The sequence below is a fragment of the Polypterus senegalus genome, chromosome 2, assembly GCF_016835505.1.
Source record: "Polypterus senegalus isolate Bchr_013 chromosome 2, ASM1683550v1, whole genome shotgun sequence".
In the NCBI taxonomy this organism is placed as follows: Eukaryota; Metazoa; Chordata; class Cladistia; order Polypteriformes; family Polypteridae; genus Polypterus; species Polypterus senegalus.
The window spans coordinates 94970870-94983115 of NC_053155.1; positions in this window are offsets into that span (position 1 = coordinate 94970870).

Below are 12246 nucleotides of genomic sequence, written 5' to 3' on the forward strand. Positions count from 1 at the left end.
TCCTTCCATTTGGGTTACACGGGCTCCAGCAACCTTTCAGCGCCTGGTGGACAAAGTGCTTCGCCTCATAACTCATACAGTGCTGCCTACCTAGATGACGTGGTCATCTATTCCAGCACATGGAAGGAACACCTACAGCATGTCCAAGCGGTATTACGGACACTTGGTGAGGCGGGCTCGGATTAATCCCAAGAAATGTTTCTTTGGATTAAACGAGGCCAAATATTTAGGCAACCGGGTGGGTCGGGGTACCGTAAGGCCACAGTGCTCCAAAATTTATGCCATTCTGAAATGGCCCCGTCCACGAACCAAGCGGCAGGTCCAAGCCTTTCTCGGGTTAGCCGGGTACTACCGCCGGTTTGTACCCGGTTTTCGGAGAAAGCGCGCCTTGACTGATTTAACAAAGAAGAGGGCCCCAACATTGTGGTATGGACTGCAAAACAGACGCTGCATTTGGTGACTTGAAGAAGGCCCTTACGCCCGCACCTATTTTGATGGCACCTAACTTTTCTTTGCCTTTCATCCTCCAGACGGACGCCGGACACAGGCCTGGGAGCCGTGCTGAGCCAAAGTGTCGATGGTGTCAACACCCGCCATGTTCCTGAGCCGGAAACTGTTGGACCGGGAGACCAGGTATGCGGCGGTGGAGAGGGAGGCTCTGGCGATTAAATGGGCGATCACTCAGCTGAGGTACTACCTGTTGGGCCGTGAGTTCAACCTTGTCACGGACCATGCACCTCTACAGTGGATGGCCCTGCACAAGGAGTCGAATCCGCTGGTCACCCGGTGGTTTCTTGACCTGCAGCCGTACAAGTTTTCGCCGCTCATCGCCGGGTGCTCTCCATGCCAACGCCGATGCTCTCTCGGGTTTACGACCTCTCGGTTAAGGTCGCCCGACCCACGGGTCTGGGCTGAGGGGGGGGCCTTGTCACACACGCCGCATGGGAGGCAGCTAAAGGGCTCGAGTGAAGGCAGTTCTGAGCCATGCCGGGATGTGGCAGAGCGCACTAACTCTCTTCTCACTTCCCTGTAGACCTAACCCGGAGGTTCCACCTGTCTCTCTGGACGTCACTTCTGGGACCGAGCCAATGGAGACAGACCTTGCCAGCTCCGCCCCTGATGTCACATCCGGGACTAAACCAATGAACAATGAACACGTGCCCGACCCTTATGACCTCACTTCCTGTCTCCCCTTTAAAAGCCTTCCCTTTTCCCTTCTGTGTCAGTCTTGTTTTGGACTCTGTTGTAAGCACTTCAGTGCTGGTATTTGAAAGAAAACAAAGTTGCAGCCAGGATACCAAATTACATGGGTGGCTGCCCCAAACCTTTTTCTGTCTTTGACTCGTTTTGTGACAATATATATATATATATATATATATATATATAGTGGACCACCAGATGTTGCACCAGCCACCCCAACCCAACACAGACAGGCAGAGACAAGTCCAGCACACAACACACGTTTATTCAGAGCTGGGTAATTGCTTTTGCCTTGCTCCCCACCAGCAACAAGGTATAAAGCACCAAACACTCTTCTTTCCCTCGCCTCCACTCCTCCTCCAGCAAGCTTTATCCACCTGCTCCCAACTCTTGCTCCCAGAGTAGTGGCTGCTGGCTCCTTTTATAATACGATACAATACAATAAAATTTATTTTTGTATAGCTCAAAATCACACAGGAAGTGTCCCAATGGGCTTTAACAGGCCCTGCCTCTTAACAGCCGCCCAGCCGTGACTCCCTAACAAGAAACGGAAAAACTCCCAAAAAAACCCTTGTAGGGAAAAAATGGAAGAAACCTTGGGAAAGGCAGTTCAAAAAGAGACCTCTTTCTGGGTAGGTTGGACGTGCAGTGGGTATCAAAAAGAAGGGGGTCAATGCAATACAATACACAGAACAGAACAAATCCTCAGTACTGTATAAAAATAAAAATTTTACAAGTACGGAGCAGAATTTAACAGTCAATGATATCACATAATACAGTGGTTCTCAAAATGTGGGACGGGCCCCCCTAGGGGGGGCGTGAAGATGTAAAAAAAAGAAAACAAGAATCAAAAATATGAGAAATACATCTATTGAAACCAAAACAAATTAACTTAAACTACATTCTGATACTAGAAAACTAAATATAGAGTTAGATAAATGTCGATAAAAGTTAAGTAGGTATAATAAAATATGCATCTCTGTTATATCATTAATTAAAAAAGAACAAATTGGTATTAGTGGGCTCCTTTCAAAAAAATACTAGGGGGCGCAATTAAAACTGTTATGAAAACTTGGGTCGCAAATACTTAAAGGTTGAGAAATGCTGACATAATATGATTTGAATTTGTTTACAGTCCTGAAGACCTCATCCATCAAGCTGCCTCCCCCAATTGGCCATTCCACAGCTGAGTCAGCTGGGCCAGCCAATCCTATGAAAAGACCCCTCTACCCCACAATTCCTGCAATCCTCCATCAGGGATGACTTTACCATAGTCAGGCAAAACAACTTGGCAGGTGGGTCATGGCACCAAGTGCCACATTTGAGTACTGAGAAGATAAACAGAATAGTTGAGGGTTAGTAGCAAATTATAATTATCATGTTACTTATGGTTTAGTGCTAATGACTAACAACAGAGATGCAGTCTGTACAGTTAATCAGCAGCTCTAGTCAGGATATGCTAAACTGAAGTAGTGAGTCTTCAGCTGGGATTTAAATGCTGAGACCGAGGGGGCATCTCTTATAGTAGCAGGAAGACCATTCCACAGTTTAGGGGCCCTGTAACTAAAAGCTCGACCTCCCACTGTTATTTTATTAATCCTTGGAATCATAAGCAGACCGGCATCTTGAGATCTTAATGTGCGCTAGGTTTGTAAGTCATGATAAGTTCAGACAAGTAAGCCGAACCTTGGCCATTTAATGCTTTCTATGTTAAAAGGAGGATTTTGAAATCTGCCTTAAACTTAACTGGGAGCCAGTGTAAGGATTTTATTTTCTTGTTCTTGTAATAATTCTTGCAGCAGCATTTTGTATTAACTGGAGGCTGAATAAAGAACAGTTTGAACATCCAGTGAACACCACATTGCAGTAGTCAATCCTACTAGAAATAAATGCATTGAATGAATTAATTTCTCAAAATCTTGTTTATTTAGAAAGCGCCTTAATTTCCCAATATTTTTAAGATGGAAGTAACATGATTTGGACAACTTTGTAATATGCGATTTAAATGACATGCTAGAGTCAAAGATAACTCCTAGATTGCGGGCTGATTCAGTAAAATTAATGGTGATTCCAACTGAGTTAAATGATGACAAAATATTGTTGTGATCAGCGTCATTCCCTCTAATAATTAACATCTCTGTTTTATCTGTGTTTAAAGACAAGTAGTTCTCATCCATCCACTCCTTTAATTCAACTTGCTCAAAGTATCTATACATTTTGAAGCAGAATTACACTCTAGATACTGCACTGTCTTTGTTTTAATCTGTGAGTGTGTTGGCAAGGGCAGGACTAAATCAAATGTAATTAAGTAGTGATCAGAAATAACTTCATTTAATGGAGTAATATTTAAATTTTGAATATCAACCTTGTAAGTTATATTTAAATCTAATGTGTGATTATGATTATGAGTTGGACATTTGACAATCTGACAAAATCCTACTGAATTTAACAAATAAGTAAAACATTTGCTAAAAGTGTCAGTTTCCACATCAATGTGTACATTAAAATCCCCCATCAGAACTACGTGATCATAATTTATAGCCAAATCAGACAGAAGGTTGCTAAATTCAGTCATGAACAATGAATATGGCCCTGATGGTCTGTAGACTAGCACTATAATTGTGTTGGAATCTGTTTTAATATTTAAAATGAATGCCTCAAAGGATGTAAAGTTTCCTAAATTTTTAGGAGTGATTTGCAATTTGTTACAATGAATTATTCCAAAGCCTCCTCCTCGACCAGAATCTCTAGACTTATGAAGGAACGAGTATCCATCTGGTGACGCCTCAGCTAGGGGAACAGTGTCACATTTACTAAGCCAGGTTTCAGTAAGAAGACACAGATCAGATTTTGAACTTAATATGATATCATTTACCAAAACAGCTTTAGTGCCAAGAGAGCGAATGTTCAATAAACAGCATTTAAAACTGCATTTTTTTTTTCTGAACTGGTGGTTGTAATGGATGGCCGGCCATTTATCCTGGCCAATACCCCCAAGCCGCCAGGTGGAGCCCTCCTTGCAGCGTGGAGGTCCCCAGAAGACCAGCAGGGCATCATGGACATTGGAGTTTTTATGCAAAGCCCTGCTGGATGCCGTGGGGCCACAGGAGGGAGCTGCAGGGAGGACCGAGGGCTTCTTCAGCCCTGTGACCCGGAGGTTCGTCACAGGAAGAGCGACGGACTTCCGGGTTGAAGAAAAGAGCTTTTACCTGACCTGGAAGTGATTGAGGATCACATGGACTGGGGATTGAGAACACTTCCGGGTTGAAGAAAGGGAGTATAAAAGGACTTTGGGAACTCGCAGACGATGAGCTGAGCTGGGTGGAAGGGTGGCAACGCGTCTGGGAGCTGGAGGATTGGTTTATTGTTTATTATTGTGAATTATATGAGTATGGTGGAGAAGAGTGTGCTTTGTGCACTGTGGCAAGAAAATAAAGTCAACTTGAGGACTTTTACCTGGTGTCTGGAGTCGTGGACAAGGGTTCAAGGGAGCGAGAGCGCCCCCTATCGTTCACATGGTATATTTTTTGTTTAAAAAAATGGGGGTGCTGCCCGTCTTGTGGGGATGTAGAACATGAGATTCTTGAAAGACAAGCCCTACTTACAATCAATCAATCAATCAACATTTATTTATATAGCACATATTCATACAAAAAAATGTAGCTCAAAGTGCTTTACAAAATGAATAGAAAAATAGAAGACACAATAAAAAATAAACATAAGTCAACATTAATTAACATAGAATAAGTAAGGTCCATGGCCAGGGTGGACAGAAAAACAAAAACTCCAAAAGCTGGAGAAAAAAAATAAAATCTGTAGGGGTTCCAGACCACGAGACCGCCCAGTCCCCTCTGGACAATCTACCTAACATAAGTGAAACAGTCCTCTACTTACAACCAATATCAAATAAGACCACGGGCAGCAAAACACTCAGTTCTGCAAAGGCTTTGAGCAAACGCAGATCCAGCACTCTCAGCGCATATAAAGCGTATAAGGACAATACTTTATAAAAGGCTTATATAAACGTTGACGAATAAGCAAAGAAGAAAGCAGCGAGGGGAAAAGAGACTCAAAAGCTTTGGGGAGAAAAAAATGAAAAAAGAAAAAGAATAATCTAGGTGCAAATTCAGGAAATTAGGAAAGAAATTATCAGCCTGGAACAAGTGGAATTGAAAAAAAGCACATCCAATCGGGCTCAGAATTAAAAGACAGAGTAAAAGACAAAGTAGAACTTCATAAAGACATTCACAAACGTTGGCGGTATACACATGCAGAGCAGGTTAGAGATTATGAAAGCAGTGGAATTCGAAAGGCTCATAAAAAAATGGCACAATACACATGTGGAGAAAGTTTAAGAATATGAAAGTAGGAACAAAGTAAAACGTCAAAAAAGAGGTTAAAAAACAAGGGGGCCAAACACATGCAGAGCAGGTTAGAGATAATGAAAACTGGAATTCAAAAGGCTAAAAAAAAAAACGTAGGCGTGAAACACATGCAGAGCAAGATACAGAATATGAAAGCAGCAAAAAGCGACAGTGTCAAAACAAAGAAAGTAAACATCGCATTAGCGCAAAGAAAGAGAAATTATTACTCTGAGAAATAGCGAAAAAGCGAATAGAGATTGAATATATGGACATAAGTGATATGTCAGAAGGACATAAATATTGTAAGGCTTTGTAGTTTAAGTCAGAGAATTTCAAAAAACGGAGTTTACTTCATATGCATTTATTGGTTACTTTGCAAAAAAAATTATTAACTGCTGATGATGTAGATCGTTTTGTCTGTGCTGAAATTCCAAACAGAGAAACCTATCCTAAATTATGGTACAAAGTCATTAAACACGTCTCACTGACCTCATTTAAAAGATTCAGCATATTGGGACTCGAAAGATTCCAAATATTGTTTTTACAGAAGTTCTGAAATAAAAGTGAAACTAATGAAATAGCATCAATTCAAAGAATAAAAAATCTTAAAAGTGTATATCTGGAAAACCAAAAATGGGGGTTGGCGAACAAAGTATATTGATAATAGCATTAAGCCCCTGATCCTTCTGTCCATCATATACATTTTCCGCCATTCTATGAACGTGTACAGCAATAGCCCAAAGAATCCCCCAATTCTCTTCAATTTTATGTACATGTAAGTCTGTGCATGCATGACAGTCACAGACAGGGCTAAGACCTTGAAATCCTAGAAATGACCCTGGACTGACGGTATGAGTTTAAACTTTAATGGTTCCCCACCTGTTACTCCATTGTAATACACATTCACATCTCTGATCTTTGAAAGTGGACCCTCAAAACCTTTATATTTTGTGTGCATCTGCTTAGTTTGAACAGGGATGCCCCACTCCCTGAAATTCTTTGCATCAATGTGTGAAATGAGCCAGCATTTCTCAATTTGCTTTCTAGCATATCAGCTGTCATCATGTTTATCCATTTCACTCCATTTACCCCCTTCCCATGGGTGTAGTGCTGGTAACCCCAAAGGTGACTCCCCATCCCCAATCTTCTATTGCAGCGCTTGAAGCTCACAATACCCCAGCGCTGGTCTTAGATTGTGGCACTTGAAATTCAATGGAGAAGACACAGAAATTGTGTTGTGACACTCAAAGCAGTTGCTCGGCGTTCCTCACTCTTCATGTTAAATACATCATTGTAGCACATAGGGTACTGGCACTTATGTACATCCACTTCAAACACTGATTTGCATGTTCACACATTTTGAAACATACAACTGATGACCACACCCCACCAAAAATGCTATACTTGAGTGAAAGATGCAAAAATCTAATGATGTAATAACATATACTCATAAATTTCACATTATTCCTACCGATTACCCATATCAATTCAGAAGAATGCACTTTCCTCTTAGATTGTGTTTTGCAATGACCATCAACAAAAGCCAAGCCACTAGGAAAAGCAGGAATTGATCTAATGTAGGAATGTTTTACTCCAGTGCAATTGTAAATAGCATGTTCAAGGCTCACCAGTGATCTAATAATATTATTATGACTTACAGTATTATTTGACTGATGCCAAAGTGACTTACAGCATTTGAGATACAATTACAGTGGTACCTTGGTATACGTCCGCTTTGGAATAAGTCCAACTTGGTATACGTCCTGTTTGGACGTGAAAAATTTTGCTTGGTATACGACCTTTGTTTGAAATACGACTCGCGTGCTAGAACACCGTGCGCTACCCTTGTTTACCTCTCTCGAGACAAAGCCACTGCTGCCCACAACCGTCAGTACACCAGTTGCTAGCATTCAGTGAACAACTCCCGCGCTACCCTTGTTTACCTCTCTCGAGACAAAGCCACAACTGCCCACAAGCATCAGTACGCGCTATAACTCTCTGTGAATTTTCACGTGATTTTGTGTTTTTTCGTGCACATTTGAATTGATTGTTGGAAAGTATGAAGGTGGCATGCATATCCAGGACTTGGCTGCTGAATACTGTATACCGAGAACGACGGTATCTACGATTATGAAAAACAAAGACGTTATTAAAAAGTAAAGTGAGGTTAAATTTTCATTTATTTCATCTAATTGCTTTTGTATTTATGTATTTTAGTATTGAGCAGTGTTTAAATTATTTTATACAACCTCATCAATTTATAATATGCCAATAACAATAGGATTTTTTTCATGGGAACGGATTCATCATTTTCCCTTCATTTCTTATAGGAAAAATACCTGTTTGGTATAAGTCAAAGGATCTGGAACGGATTAAGGACGTATACCAAGGTACCACTGTTGATACATTTCTATTGTTTTTCTACTTGGAGCACATGCAGGTTAAACAAGTTGCTCATTATCAGGATTTAAAGTCCTAGAATCAAAGCCTTAAACACCATACCACACTGCCTGCCAACAATATTAGCTGTAGGTAAAAACAATCTACAAATATTGTACACAGAAAAGTACTTAGTTCCATAGTACTTCTGATACAGCCGCTTGATTAATGGTAGTCATAGGTAACACAGCTAGTTAAAGATGAAATTTTTGATAAAGTTTACTTTGTATCTCCAACTTTCAGAGAGTAAGCCCTTATTTATTTATGTTTTTCAGGCTTTTGTCATTCATTTAAAAACTAAAACCTTGAAGCTGATGTGCTTTCATAGTATTATGAGGAAGCAGGCCTCCAAAAATGCTACTAGCCCAGGGACTCCCACCCTCCTTAATCTGGCCCTGAAAATGGCTATTAAACAGCAAGCTAAGTGCACCAAGTGGTCCGCTCCTATGTGTGAATTTTAGTTTATTCTGTTCATCCAACCCTTAACATCACTCCCCCCACCCTCCCATATCAATCCTGTTTAGAGTCATTCTGGCATTGGTGAAACAATGTCACATTGATTAATGCTGCCAGATTCAGTGGACTGTAGAATTTGTATATTCTTTCTTTACGGAAGTAAATTGTGTACTCTGAGCTCTTTCCACTTTCCAGAGACGGTAGGTTAGGTTGTTATTTATTGCTCTTTTCTAATAGATACTGTCTAGTATGTTATATATGTACAGTAACCACACTAAACTACTCTTCTCTGTGATATTTGTATTTCAAGGGACCGGAACTCAAGGTTAGTTTTTTTCATGTGACATTGTTATATATTAAAAACTAGCAAAATACCCGCGCTTCGCAGTGGAGAAGTAGTGTGTTAAAGAAGTAATGAAAAAGAAAAGGAAACATTTTGAAAATAACGTAACATGATTGTCAATGTAATTGTTTTATCACTGTTATGAGTGTTTCTGTCATATATATATATATTGTAAAAGATTCAGAGCCAAACAGAAAAAAGGTTTGGGGTTTTCCGGCCCCGTATATTGTCTACAATCCACAGATCAAGTCAAAAAAAACAGGGCAAACAGAGAGAACAAAACATTCATCTGCGCTGACGCCATACTAGGCGCCAGCGCCATTTTATATCGGAGGAGCTGGAAGTGGAGGAATGCTGGGAAGGAGGCGTGAGGATGATGGGACTGCTGACGTCAGGGACGTCGCGTACAGTGCCTTATGGCGGAGCGCCTTTACTTCTGAAAAACAAGGGAGAAAGGTTAGTCACCCGCCATTCCCCGCCGGCGAACGCCTTTCGATGTGTTTTAAGGTCCATCCGGCCTCCTACTACAAGATGCGTGACTATATATATATATATATATATATACACACACACACACATATATACATACATATATATATATATACACAAATACATATATATACATACACACATATATAAACATATATATATACATATCTACATATATACATATACACACACACACACACACACACACACACACACACACACACACACACACACATATATATATATATATATATATATATATATATATACACACATATACACTGTCTTTGGGGTGTGAGCAACTGTTGCTGGGGGTGGCAGAATCCATGAAGGAAGAAAAATGAAAAACATTATTTGTACAAACTCTTAATTTATTTATCCATTCCTAAATAATTAAATGGGCAGGCTATTTCGTATCAGTGCAATTCGCTGCTTGTTAAAACGGATGACTTCCGCTCTTACGTGCAAGTCTGCGTGGAAATTATGAACTATCATTTCTGTTCAAGTTCTATTTAAATTTTAAATAGAAGGAATTTTTATTTAGTCGACAGAATATTATTCCGGAATAAATCAACTCAAACCTTAAATAACTTATAATATTTTGCTCTCCATATAAATATATCCTGTCAAAATTATACAAATTTAAATATGAACATGGTGCATAACAAAACCTGGAAATATGCTCTTATGTCATTTTATCAGAGCTGGGCGCCTGGCATCTTTTTTGGCAACAAGTTCGTTTATGTTTGGTGTGAGTTTCTGTGTTGTGGAGATTGTCAGGATGGACAAGTGAGGCGACTCCTGTGTGCTGTTTTGTTAGTCTTCATGACTGAGAAGAGCTTCTCACACAGATATGTGCTACCAAACATGCACAAGGTTCGAGCCGCATGTAGACGGAGCTGGAGCATTTGTGCGGGAATAGAGTGAATAAACTGTGCGGGCCGTGCAGTATCGTACTTTGCCTTCAGTGTGCCATTACACTGCAGCTCAATCACCTCCATCTGAATCTGCACAGGTGCAGTTTCCACATTGACGGCAAATTGGTTAAACAACTCAAAATTCTTTTTTTGTTCTTCAAAGCCACCAAAGCGCTGTGCGAACTCAGTGCACAGTGTGCACAGTGCGCTCAGTTTATCAGCAAAGTGCGTATTTGGGAACACCGTAGTTACGACTTGGTTCAACATTACTTGGCAACAGGAAAAGTGGGGCAAGTTGCACTGGTGCATTTGTGTCTCCCATAAAAGTAGCTTCACTTGAAATCACTTTGTGATTGTGCACGGGTAAAAATGTCTGCTGAAGTGTCAGATTCTTCTTTAACTCTTCTGCTTTCTGTATCTTGTGCATTGCATTCAGGTCTTTCAGGTTATCTTGATGTTTTGTCTCATAGTGCCGTCTTAGATTAAATTCTGCAATTACAGCCACATTAGCTCCACAAATGAGACACACGGGTTTACCGGCAATGTCAGTAAACATATACTCAGCCTCTCATCGGTTTTTAAAGGCTCTGTGTTGAGAATCACCTTTCTCTTCGCATCGTGGGCTAGCTTCGCAATAACTTGCAGCATCATAAGCTAGACTTGATTAACGCAGTAAGTGTTCGGCAAGGCAGCTGAAGCACTGCATTATGGGATCTGTAGTTTATTGTGTTACCAGCGCTTCATATCCCCGGGCCATTAATAACAATAATACAGTATATAAAATGATCTTGCGGGCCATAATATAATTACACACCGGGCCGGATGTGGCCTGTGGGCCTTTAGTTTGACACATATGGACTAAATAGAACTTGAAAAGATATATTTTTTCGAATGTGATCACGCAATTCAGATCGAGTTGACGCCAAGACTACAGTACATCGAGCCAGCGTGCTATTGTGGTTTTGCCTGTGTGCCTCAGTAAGTTACCCTCCCCTTGCTCTTACTTTTTACCGTTCATCTAATGAATACACTGAGTATGGCTTTACCAAAACAATCATTGATCGCGAATAAAGTATCCATTATTCATAAAGCTTCAATTGGTGATCTGTCTTTCTGCGTTAACCGCATATGTTTTCATACGTCTCAAACCAAGGGGATGTGAAGGTAAAATGAATCCAGAAGCGCACGTACATACTTTGCATCCCCTCTCGGGAATCAATCCTCGGACGTCGGTGCTAGAGGCGAAGGCTCTACTATTGCGCCACGGCGTGTGGTTTGTCTATTTGAGCGTAGCAGTGTAATTCGGTTTTTGTTCAGCACTTTTGGAACTGTTGCTTTTGTCTGCGCACTGCATCAGTTCACGTGAGCCGCTGAATATGGTTTTATATGTCACTCGCTCGCTTCTAATTGTTTAGCTGCCTTCTTAATTATATAATGCATGTTTTCTTAAGCGCTTTTTGGAGCTCTTCCTGGTTTTCTACGTAATGCGTGATTACGTGAGAGGCGTGATGATGTCACACGAAACTCCGCCCCCCACGGCTTTCGAGCTCAACTCCATTACAGTAAATGGGGAAAAATAGCTTCTAGTTATGACCATTATGTGTAGAATTTCGAAATGAAACTTTTGTAAGGAAGCTGTAAGGAATGAGCCTGCCAAATTTCAGCCATCTACCTACACGGGAAGTTGGAGAATTAGTGATGAGTCAGTGAGTCAGTCAGTGAGTCAGTCAGTCAGTCAGTCAGTGAGGGCTTTGCCTTTTATTAGTATAGATTGTTAAGGAAATTGTTTTTTACATCAGTATTCAATTGCTCAGGTGAAAATACACAGACACAGCTGCCATATAAATGACCACCATCTATGAATTATTAAAACAACTACAGTATTTTTTGGATAAAAACCCCACAATTAAGGGATCATAATTTATGTTATGAATGTGAAGGTCGGCTATAAGACTAAAGAACACATCAAATAATAAATTAGGGACAGGGTAGAAAACAACATCTAAGTGTGTAGCGGGGCTACATAGTAGTAATAGTG